Source organism: Cynocephalus volans, chromosome 10 (genome assembly GCF_027409185.1).
Source record: "Cynocephalus volans isolate mCynVol1 chromosome 10, mCynVol1.pri, whole genome shotgun sequence".
NCBI lineage: Eukaryota > Metazoa > Chordata > Mammalia > Dermoptera > Cynocephalidae > Cynocephalus > Cynocephalus volans.
The window spans coordinates 24939647-24951998 of NC_084469.1; the positions used below are offsets into that span (position 1 = coordinate 24939647).

A 12352-nucleotide genomic window follows, 5' to 3' on the forward strand; every position below is an offset into this window, starting at 1 on the left:
CACACGCTCCAATGGTTAGAGCATGGTGCTGATTGCACCAAGGTCCAGGCCTGCACAGGCCAGGTGCCCCCCCCCCCCAAAAAAAATCGGTCCATACAAAAAATTATAAATAATGTGCAGGGAGAATTTTTAGGTAGGAAAAATACCAAATTGATTCATTTCTCCAATCCTTCCTCTCAGAATGAATGCAACAGGTTCTTGCTTCATGAGGTATCATTTAAATTCATGAAATGCTGAACTCCATCTTTCTACTTCTCTTTGTGTTCTGATTTGTGCTCCTGAAGATATTCACATGAACAAAATCGCACAGTATTCAAAACAGTCATACACCCTGGTCAGGAAGCATTTTGCAATATTGAACAATTCATATTACTCTTCAATTACATCTAAATGTATAATATGTGTAACAGCGCTTCTTTACAAAGGCTACACTACGTGGGCATTAAATTCTAGAAGCACGTAGATTTTTAAATGAAAATAGTTAACAAGATTTAATTAAAGTTTTAAAAGTTTAAATAAACATTTCTGTTTTAAGTAATTTCAATTAGAAATTTTTGATATTAATTATAAGTGTATCGCCTTTTAACTATAATAGGTAATGTTGAATACTTCAGAAGTAGAACAACTATTTTGAAAACATGAAAAGTATTTTTTAATTTTACATTTACTTTATTTTTTGATAAAATATTTTCAAATTTTTATACTTTGAATGCAATTATATTTTTTAATCCTTTAGATGATTACTGCCAATAGAACAAAATTATGTGAAAAATATTATCATGGCTTTTTAGTAATTTTGCTGAAATGAAGGTAAGAAAAATAAATTTTGTGAAATAAGTATATGATAACTTACAAATGAGGCATGTTTTATTTTATCAATCTTCCAAACAACATGATCGGTCAACTGAACACCAAGACATAAGCAACAATGATCATGTTCAGTACTTTTTTGTTCTTTACTTATTTGGGCATTTAAAACCATAGCTTTACATGTATGTATGTATGTATGTATGTATGTATGTATGTATTTATTTATTTATTTTAAAAGATGACCTATAGGGGGATCTTAATCCTTGACATAGTGTTATCAGCATCACGCTCTCCCAAGTGAGCCACAGGCCAGCCCTAATTTATTTTTAAATATTGTCATTTTGAACATAAATGTGTCAAGGTAAGAGGGTGGAACGTATTTATTTAGCAGTTTGTTCACCTGATTGATGATTTTTAAATGTTTAGATGTATGATCTGTGAGTCTCCGTGTGCTTTTAGGCCCAGGGCCAGGAAATGTCAGGGATGGCCCGAAGGAGAGCTTCCTGGGATGTATGGTCCAGTCTTCTGCACAGACAGCTTTTCTCTTGGGGATGAACTCTTCTGGAATTCTGAGGAATATCATTCCTCCATCTCCTTACACGTACGAGACAATTTATTTCAAGTCTCTTGGACATCAGGTTCTAGCTTTCATGTAATTTATATGTACAATTTGGTGTTCTCCTATCGTACCAGGGCTAGGACTTTAAAAACAACAAACTGTTTAAGAACAAGAATCAATTAGAGCCAAAGAGCTGGAAACAAACTGAATCCAAAAACCCCTTGCTGGGCCGAGCCCGTGGCGCACTCGGTAGAGTGCTGCACTGGGAGCGCGGCTACGCTCCCGCCGCGGGTTCGGATCCTATATAGGAATGACCAGTGCACTCACTGGCTGAGTGCAGGTCACGAAAAAATGACAAAAAACCAAAAAAAACCCTTGCTACACAAAGCCAGGTCCTCAGACCAGAAGCATTGGTGCTACCTGGAAGCTTGTTAGAAATGCAAAACCTCAGGTCCTACGTCAGGCCTACCGAACCAGGATATGCATTTCAACAAAAAGCCCAGTTTGAGTCCTATGCCAATTAAAGTGTGAGGAGCACTTCTATAACCACTGCACTGAGTCAATTAAAGAAATAAAGGCAAGGAAGAGGGAGAATGGTGACTGTGGATAAACTAGATGCCTGGGGAGGGATGACCATAGAAGAACAGGGTCCTGGGTTCCATTGCCAGCGTGGAGACTTGGGTAGTGACATAGGAAGCTGACAGTTACGACTGGGCCACTGGGTCCCCAAACATGGAGGGTATACTAAAAGATATTTTAGGACATATGCCCATCTACTCCATCTTCTGGGAGACTCCTTCCCCTAGATCCAGCTGCCCCTGAGTGATCATGTTGTGTACTGTGTGACCTGAGCCTCTGGCCACAACCCTTATAATCAGGGACAAACATTAGGCCAAAGGGCAGCTGAATCCTGGCCTGATCAGTGACTTGTGGCCTGGCATGAAAATATGAGCTGGGACATCAGATTCCTCTTTGGAGAATTTAGAAGGATAAAATGGGGTGCAGGTGGGAGATTCTGACAAGTTACAAAGAGTTAAGGTTGGGTGGCCCTAATGGGCCATGTGCATACCTAAAGTATGAGGGAATAGAGACAGTGAGTAAGCAGAAGAAGCATCCAGAAGAGAGAGCGAGAGAGGAATGGAGCAGACATGCACTCAGGCATGCGCATACACTCACACACACAGAGGGGCCAGGGAAAGAGAAAGAGACAAGACAGAGCAGTGGCCTCTTGAGCTGCCTGTATCTGCTCTTTGTCAAACTTACGTTTAGTTTTTTCTGTGTATCAGCCCTTGGTACCAGCAATCAACAGACGCTTGACTAGAAGAGTAAGTGAATTAATTCCTAATAACCTAAGACTATCAATTTGTAATTCTCCTATTGTATTGGCTCAGAAGCTGGGGAAAGTGGAAAGAGTTTTTGGTGGGAAGAGTTTGAAGGTTGACAGCCAGGTGTCCAGGCCCTTGGTTAATACTCACATCTAGCATAGAGATTATAATAGCAGGTCTGATTTCTCATTACTTGGTTTATCTCCTTGTTTTTTAAAATTGGAGAAAAGCATTCAAAAATTCAACAGAAAGCTGAGATTAAGGGTATTGCTGGTTAAGTAGCTATTTTGAGGTTAGATTATCCAAATCAATTTTGCTAGTAGAGTCTTAATATTTTAACATGTGAGGGAAGATTAATTAGAGAGGTTTAAAATAATACTGCAGGGCTGGCCGGTTAGCTCAGATGGTTAGAATGTGGTGTTATAACACCGAAGTCAGGGTTTGGGTCCCTATACTCACCAGCCACCAAAAAAAAAAAAAAAAAAAAAAAAAGAATTAATTAATTAGTTAAAAAAATAAAATAATACCACTGTAGCAGTCTTGGCTCTAAGCTGTGTCCATCACTGGACTGTTCAAACATGTATGGCCTTGGGGTAGGGGGTGCATATGGGGACTCTAAAGGGGTGGGTTCTTGACAGTCCATTTCTATGAGTTGTCGCAGAAGGAGCATGAACGTTTGCCCCTACCAGAGGACAGGGTGTCTCAGGAGGACAGCTGTGACCTGAGCGCTAGGGAGAGAGGCGCTTCCCAAAGATGCTGAAGGAGCTGTTGTCTCTAAGAAGTATCAAGAATGAGCCCAATCATTTTAATGACAGGGTGACATGAAAATGTGACAAAAACTGAAGGAGGGGTTCCCCACTTCAGCAATGGATCCTCATGTGGCCCAGTGAACTGAGAGCAGTAACATTTCTTGGGCACCTTGAGCTTCCTGGGCTGTCTAGGATTTGTTTTAAGCTGTCTTACTAGCCTCTGTGTCATGTGACCTTACTTTGCTCCTAGTCTACACATTCAAAGTCTTGTCCAACATCTGTTTTCTATTTTTTCAGCTCCTGCCATCATGCATATCCCAAATATTTGCTTGTCTAGTTGTTTGCAACAGGATCTACTGCGATGGTCTCTTGCCTGATGTCCCTGCTGCCATACTTGTCATACACGCCATTCTCAGCACAAGATCTGGCAGGAACTTTTAAGAATGAAAACCTCCTCTTACTATTCCAATGTCTTCCTTACCCTGGTCTGCAATGCCCCATGTGATCTGGCCCCTGCCTACCTCTCTGAGGTCACCTGCCACCTGCTACAGCTCTCCTTGTTCATTTCACTCCATCACTTGGACTTTCTTTTTCTTCCTCAAATACCCTGAACTCCTTCCTGCCTCAGAGCCTTTGTGGAAGCTGATCTGGCTGCCTGGGCTCCTCCTTGTCTTGCTCAAAGGCTACCTCTATTGCTAACTGTTTCTTGGTCTCTCAGTCCAGAGTGGCCTGCCGTCTGCTGACACCACTTTTTATCTCATCGCTGCACTTTATTGTTTTATTTTGTTTTCCTGTGGCTGGCTGGTATGCGGATCTGAACCCGTGACCTTGATGTTATAAGGCTGCGCTCTAACCAACTGAGTTAACTGGCCAGCCTATTTTTTTTCATAAAATGTGTCACTATCTAGCATTTTCATGTGACTGTTTCTTGTTTGTTTATTGCCTGTCTCCCTCCAGTACAAAAAAAGCTTCATGACAGCAAAGACCTCATCTGCCTTGGTGGCTGCTGTATTGCCAGAAACCTAAAAGGGTTTCAGGGACACAAGAGGTGCCCCATAAATGTTCATTAAAAGCACAGACTCCTCCCATCTCTGGTCTCTCACTTGCCACTTGAATTGCCTGCTTGAATTTGCTCCTCTGGCTATTGAGATTCTGCCCTTCACTTACACCTGCTTCTGGCAATGCTGATAAACTTCTCAGATCAACCTCTATCCTTGCAATTTTTTTCTAGTCCCAGGAGAGGAAAGCTAAAGGATGGTTTGACTTTGTGTGTTTAGACTTTCAGTGCCTGGAATTATTGCCTCCTGTTCCACACCCACACTAGAGAAATCTTTCCACCCGCACTTTGCCCCCTGTCTTGATCCTTCTGCACACTGGCTTTGTTCTCTAAGAAAGCAAACCTGCTTCCTGGCAGGACCTGGACCTCACATCCAAGGTGGCCACCACCAGCGAGATGCTGATTCTCTCCTTTAAGGGCCTGTTTGAAAACTCCTGGGGGAGGAATGGCTCAGTTTCAGTCTGCATTCACCCTGGGCCCAGCCAGCTGTGGCAGGTGGACTGAGTCCCACAGCACAGGCATGGCCACAAGGGTCCATTCCTGAGTCTCGGGGCTGTTCCTGGAGAAGGGAGGCTTGTTGTGAGCTGAGAATCTACCCCAATCTGTGTTTCTTTCTTTCTTTCTTTTTTTAAAAGATGACTGGTAAGGGGATCTTAACCCTTGACTTGGTGTTGTCAGCATCACGCTCTCCCAACTGAGCCACAAGCCAGCCCTATATAGGGATCCAAACCCTTGGCCTTGGTGTTATCAGCACCACACTCTCCCAAGTGAGCCATGAGCCAGGCTCTCCAATCTGTGTTTCTGACAGTGGCTCTTCAGGCTTGGCTGATAGGACTCAGAGTGGATATCTGACCCAAACCGAGCCAGTAAGAATCTCTTACTCAAAATTTTGAAACAGTGAATTAGTATAGGGCAAATCAACTTTATTAAGGCATAACATACATACGATAAAATGCACCCATCTTAAGTTCAGTGCATTTTGACAAATGTATACGCCCATGTAAATACCTCCATAATCAAGACATAGAATATTTTAATTACTGTCCAAAGTTCCCTCTGCCTGTTTGCAGTCGAGTTCCCCACACCATACCCAGGCAAACATTGATCTAAATCCTGTCAGTAAAGATAAGTTGGGCCTTTTCTGGAATTTGGTATAAAGGAAGTCTTACAGTATGTATATTTCTGTGTCTGGCTTCTATCTTCTAGCTCAATGCATGTGAGATTCATGCAGGTTGCTGTATCTATCAGTAATTTGTAGAACAGCCAGTTTGGGTCACAAAGTAACAGCCAGTCTACAGGGAAGAATCAAGCCAAGATTTGGAGGAAAGTAGAGATGGGAGGCCACATGTGCTAGGAAGGATAGAGAATGATCTCAGTGCCTGTTTCCAAATTTAAGACTTTAAAAACAACCACCACTACCCAGGCATGTACAGCATGACCCCATTTATCAAAACAGAAGGGAGAGAAACAGCCCATATATGAACACATTTGTCTAGACAAAGGCTGAAAGGATATACACCATGGGGTTAATTGTGGTTATCTCTGGGTGGTGAGATTATGGATGTCTAAAAATATTATTTTTGCTTATCTAAATTTAAAATTCTTCTATAATCAACAAGGGTTGCTTTACTTCTTAAAAAAACATTTTTAAAAAAAACATGTTTTAAGAAAACATGTCAAATATATAGCCTTTAAAGCCAATCTGGGAAAACTTCTTGAATTCTTACTGTTTTTAAGTGATGAGAAATGTTCCTAGTTACATCGCATACCTCCGATGTGACAGATACAGCTCTACTGCAGTCGTTCAAAAGCAAAACTTGTGCAATAATATCATTCCTGAGTTATTATTCACTTGCCTCAGATATGTTTCAGGGCCTCTTAAGTCTTCTAAATTCTAATCATTGTATTCTTGGGCTTAAACTTTATTTACTTAATTAATTTATTAATTTATTTGAAAAGATGACAAGTAAGGGGATCTTAATCCTTGACTTGGTGTTGTCAGCACCACACTCTCCCAAGTGAGATAACCGGCCATCCCTATATAGGGATCTGAACCCATGGCCTTGGTGTTATCAGCACCGCACTCTCCCAAGTGAGTCATGGGCTGGCCCTGTGGGATTAAACTTTAATCCAGTTGTGTTCACCATCCTCACCATCAAGTGAGAAGGATTGTTTACTGCAATTCTCAAAATGTGGGACAGTGGAATCACTTGGAGTGGGTGCAAAAACGCAGACTCCTGACCTGCACCCCAGACATACTAACCTGGGATCTCTTGGGGGGAGCCCAGAATATGGCTTTTAAACAGCCCAACTAGGTATCAATCCTATTTCATTTCATGTGCTTTTACACATTCAGTCTTTCTTGGGATTCCAAGCACTGCCCCTGAATCCTGGGCCTTCATGGCATCCTTGCTATCTGTTGACCCTTCAATGTTTGACTGGTTGCCTGCTTTGTGGACATCCTGTCATGTGCCATGCTGGGATCCAGTTGTTTTGCATTGCCTGTCTCCTGGGAGACCTTGCTACTGTGATGACTACCCTCCAGACCGAACCTTTTTTATTTGTGCTTTTTTATTTTTTTATTTTAATTTTTTATTATTGTTCTTATCCCTCCCCCCACCCATTCACCCCTGATCATAATCTTTTGTTCTGTCCTGATGACTGAATCTACTTCTAGATTCAGGTCCCATTCTACAGAATGGAGCCCAAAAGGTGATAGGAGGGAGATTGCCTATAATGACAGGTTTCCCTTGGGCTTATTCTTCTGAATTCAACAACGGAGGTTGAATTCATCAAGTCAAGGCTCAGAGGAGTTGTCTCTAATCAGTCTTAGAAGGGGGTTTTCTGGGTGCTGTTTTATCTGTACTTACCTTGTCCTCATTTTTTTCTTAACTTTTAACTATTATAGTCACTGGCTTTGTCCTTCAAAATGGAAATAATCAGCAGAAAACCAATGATTTATTATGAAAGTATCTTTGTCTCATTTAAAATCCAAACAGTGTTTGGTTTTTTAAGATGTCAATTTAGTCAGTGCCCACTACTTCAGAATCAATCGCTCCTTTGAAATCATAGTGACACTTTGTAGAGCTAGGGCTGGGTCTGGACCTCACAGATCTCTCAAGCCCGTTGTCCAGACTGGGTCACAAACCCTCCACATGCAGGTCTATGAGCCAGGTAACTAAAAGAAATGTCCTTGGAGCCTTGGTTGAAGAAAGAGTAGTCTTTATTTCTACACACACACATCTGAGAGCTAGGTGGTCCAAAGAGAAACTCAGAAACTCAACTGCTACCAGCAAAGTCGAAAGAAAAACTAAGCAGCTGCCAACAAAGTAAACATGCTCTCTTTTTAGACGTGAGCTCTCTGCCAGCCAGTGCTGCTTCACAAACTCTAGAGCACACACTCGCAACAGACTAAAAAGATACATTGGCATGCATGTGCACTAACTCCATCCACACACACAATTTGTTTACAAAGAATGTGCTGCACCACCCCCAACCAGACCTGAGGCAAGAGGGCCTGATAAAACTATTCTATTTTCCCAACACACTTAAAATATAGTTAAAACTCAAATGAGGGAATTAGGTTGGTTGGAAAGCACAATGTACTTGTCTGTTTCTGTTGCTTACAACAAAATACCTGGAACTGGGTAATTTAGAAAGAAAACAAAATCTATTGCTTACAGTTTCTGAGGCTGGGAAGTCCAAAGTCCATCTGGTGGCAGCAACAGTGAGCCAGGGGTCTCACATTGCAAGATGGTAGAAGCAGAGAGAGCAGAGAGAGAGAAAGACAAACTCTTTTCTTCTTCTCTTCTTTTAAAGCCCTCAGAACCACACCCCTGACCACCATGTTTTAATCCAGGCAACGTAGCTAGTGAAGGCCTTGTTGGTGATGACAGTGACAGCAGGGTATCACATTGCAAAATGGTGGAGCAGAGAGAGCAGATCATAAGAGGCTCTGCACTTCCACCAGGTCTCTTGAAACACTTGCTCTGGGTCAGCCACCATGGAAGACATCCAATTACCTGGAGACAGCCATGCTGGGAAGAAGCCCAGCTAGGCACATGGAGAAGTGTGTACAGGGAGGGTGGTGCTGCCCAGCCCTGAGCTGTGCCAGCCAGCCCAGCCCAGACACCAGACATATGAGTAAAGTAGCCATCTTGATCACAAGGTAATAAAGAGTCTAGACATACCTTAGATGGTTTTCCTGCTGCTCTCTTCCTAGTTGTAGATTTGTGGATGTGTTGCATTACACTGTCAATGTGGCCCTAACTGAGAGGCCTGAGTCTCCATGCATGGCAAGTTTTTTATTTTTTAATTTTTTTTGGCAGCTGGCCGGTATGGGGAAGTTTTCTTAGTTTAACTATTTTGATTTGTGTTTCCTGCCCCTTCAAGAACCTCTGTGCTGAGGGACTTCTGATGATTTGGCAGTTCCCACACATCCATGGTTGGGGATTTTCAGATGTTGATGAATGTAGTGGACTGGAAACTGCTAGCCAGTTTTCTGCAACAGGAATTCACCTTTGTCTCAGCTTTTTAAGGGTCTTTCTCTGCTTTATCATTAGCCATTTTGCTTTCTGATGAAGCTTAAATCCCAAAGCAGAGAAAAGAGTCAATTAAACATCCAGAAGACATCCTGCTGGACTAAGGAGATTCCTGGTACTCTAATTGAGACCCTGGGGATGGGTTGTGTGCTGAGCTGGGGCCATCTCCCAGAGGATGCTTGTAGAAGGATTTCTTCCAGCTCTATCTGGCTCTTGAGGCTACACCTTCAGGATTCACTAAGGTTGCAAAATGAACACAAGAATAATTATTTCCTAATTCAGAAATAACTACAGAGGGCTCACCTGATAGTTCTACACACACTGGTGTAACACAGACAACTTTGTAAAGTAATAGCCTCTTTTGCTGGTTAAAATGCTGTTGGTTGAGGAGGTTGGACTGTGAAATTTGCCTGGGAGGGGAGTGTTGTGGCTCCTGTTAAGGTCTCCAACCTTTTTTTTTTTTTGGCAGCTGGCCGATACAGGGATCGAACCCTAGACCTTGGTGTTAGCAGCACCATGCTCTACCCAAGTGAACAAACCCTCATCCTTTAAAAAATTTTTTTCTTTAGTTATATTCTTTAGTAATTTTTTGAGGGGTAAGGGATTAGCTCAGGGGAGCTTTTTGCCTCAGTGCAGCCTGTTGTTAAAGGTCCATCCACACCCTTTAATGCTATGCCAGGGCAGGAGAGAGCATACAAGAAAACTCTTCATTCCTAGCTCCCAACAACGTCTACTGGGAAGACTGTGGTGACAGAGGCCATCTCTATCCAGCAGAGCTGAGTCTTGGAAAATAATGCAATAATGGAGGGGGAAAGGGGGCCTCTTATAACAACTATCTAAAACCAAATAATTTACTTAAAACTGACACAAAGATTTGTCCACCTCCATGTCCACTTGTGGTGCTCTTAATCCTGCTGACTACGCCAATTGTAGAGCCACGGCCAAGGCTAATGTCAGAATTCCTGCTCACAGTGCCAATTGTAAAGCTAGGCGACCACTCCAGTTGTCGGGCTCTTTTACCTGCTGGTAATCCTGCACCAACTGGGCTGATTGTCGAGCTAAGGCTGGGTCTGGAGCCCACAGACCCCTCAAGCCCATTCACAGATTGGGTCAAAAACCCTTCACACGCCAGGCTGGGTCCCCAGACACTTTCACTCAGGTCTATGAGCTAGGTGACCGGCCAAAAGGTCCTTGGAAGCCATGGGTTGGAAAGCATGGCTGCACACCTTCTTCACTAAAATTCCTCTCTCTTTCTCTCAAGAACCCAAGAATAGCAACAAAACTAAAAAGATGCATTGGCACGCATGCGCACTAACCACACACACACACACACACACACACACACACACACACACACACACACACACACACACACACAATTTGCTTACAAAGAATGCTGCACCACCCCCAACTGGACCCGAGGCGAGGGCCCTGACCAAACTATTCTATTTTCCCAACACCACTCCTTACTCTATACGTTGAAACTTTTGTTCATCGTAAGAAGAACAAGGGCTGCCTGATAGCTCAGGTGGTTAGAGTGCGATGTTATAACACCAAGGTCAAGGGTTCAGATCCCCATACCAGCCAGCCACCAAAAAACGAAACAAAACAAAAAAACCCCAAAACAAAAAGTCTCCTGTTGTTTGTAAAACGTGAGCACTAGTGAGTGGGAACAATGGTGTCACCTTGGCTTTCCAAGCATTCCTCTACACAGTCCCTAAAGATAGCATCACATTTTAAAGATGCCAGTATAGACATTTAAACATAATTATACAGCATATTCCCTTGAGAAGCACATTTTGCATTTGAAAAGAAGAAAAGTCAGCTTAGTAAATCTGAAACTTCACAGCAGAGGTAGATGTTGCTTTTTTTTTTTTTTTTGGCAGCTAGCTGGTGATGATGTTGCGTGCATGGTGGGGAAACACAGTAGGTGAACAAAGCATTTGCTTATGCAAAAGCAACGAAGTACCACAAATTAAAAACTTTGCTGATTGATCATACCCTGGATATGAGTTTTAAACGAAGTTGGTTTTCGTGAGCACAAAGAAACAACCAGAGAAGCATATGGAGAGAGTCTTTGTCACTCTTTTGTTTGTTTATTTGTTTCCAACTAGGAATAGATGAATATTGTGGCTACAGTAGAATTTGTAGGTTTTCCCTGAGTGCTTACCAGCTACCACCCCTTCTCCCCACCCACAACTAAATGAGACCATCATCTTGGATCCTATTGACTGAAGGATGAAGGGCAGGCTGCTGACATAGAAGACCACCTCCGGGAGTTAATCTCAAAGGTGATCTTGGTGTCTTCTAGCTGAGACCTCACCTGCACACTGCTCCCAACTTTCAGAGCCTGGATGTTGTAGAGAGACACGCTAAGCTTCTGTAGAATATTCTAAAGATTAGAGATCAATATTAGTGGGACTTTCAGAAATTTTATTGGTGATATATATATATATATATATATGTATGTATGTATTTGGTTTTGAACCTTTAATGAGAAAAAAATATATACTATCGAGCTCTGGAATACTGTGTGTTCTGTGTCATAGGGTTAAAGATTGGGAAATACACATAACAGAACTAGTAAACCAGATATACATAAACATATACAGGGTCACAGAATGAAACATTGATGCCCGGCATAATTAAGTGTCGGTTTCTTCATCAGTCAGCAGCATGTTGGGGATCCCGTGGCTGATGGGGAACAGACGCCCAGACTCTGGGCTTTGCAGGGTGCCCTGCAACACATGCACCTCCAGCCGCACGTGGTGCATCTTCCTCAGAAATTTCTCGTCACGCTCGTACCCTTCAATCTGTTCTTTGGGCACCTCGACCAGGTGCAAGGTCTCCACCCCCTCCAGAAGCGCCGCCCACTCCACCTTGGGTATCAAACGTGCCTGGACGTCTGGGTTGAACTCCCCAGGACTGATGCGGACCTCGGTGGCCTGGAGGCGCCAGGGGGGAGATATGGGGCCCCACGCCCTGCACATGGGAGCTCAGGAGGTTGTGGGTGAGCAGTTTCATGTCACCACATAGTAATAAATTTTAAAATTCATGGTGAAATTATAGCTACCTTTGCTTTTTAATAATACAGCAAATTTACCTATTCAGTTGGGCTTTTTATTCATATGCACTCTTTTAGGCTGAAAACTGTAAAAAAAAAAAATCACAAAAGCACTTCTAATTTTCAACTACTTTTAACGTAACTCATAGGTGAAAATTAAGTGCCCTTGATATGTGAGATTAAATCTGTGGGTCTGGTAGAAGTCTTTGTAGTTAATGTTCCTCATATTCCGTAAGGTGTACAGCAC

The 12352-nt window shown here is 42.6% G+C and overlaps 1 pseudogene; it reads right to left on the reverse strand.

Annotated features, from left to right (window-relative positions):
• Window positions 1-11686: 11686 nt before the first annotated feature.
• Window positions 11687-12065, reverse strand: LOC134386894 (multifunctional methyltransferase subunit TRM112-like protein; annotated as a pseudogene).
• Between the last annotated feature and the right edge of the window lie 287 nt (window positions 12066-12352).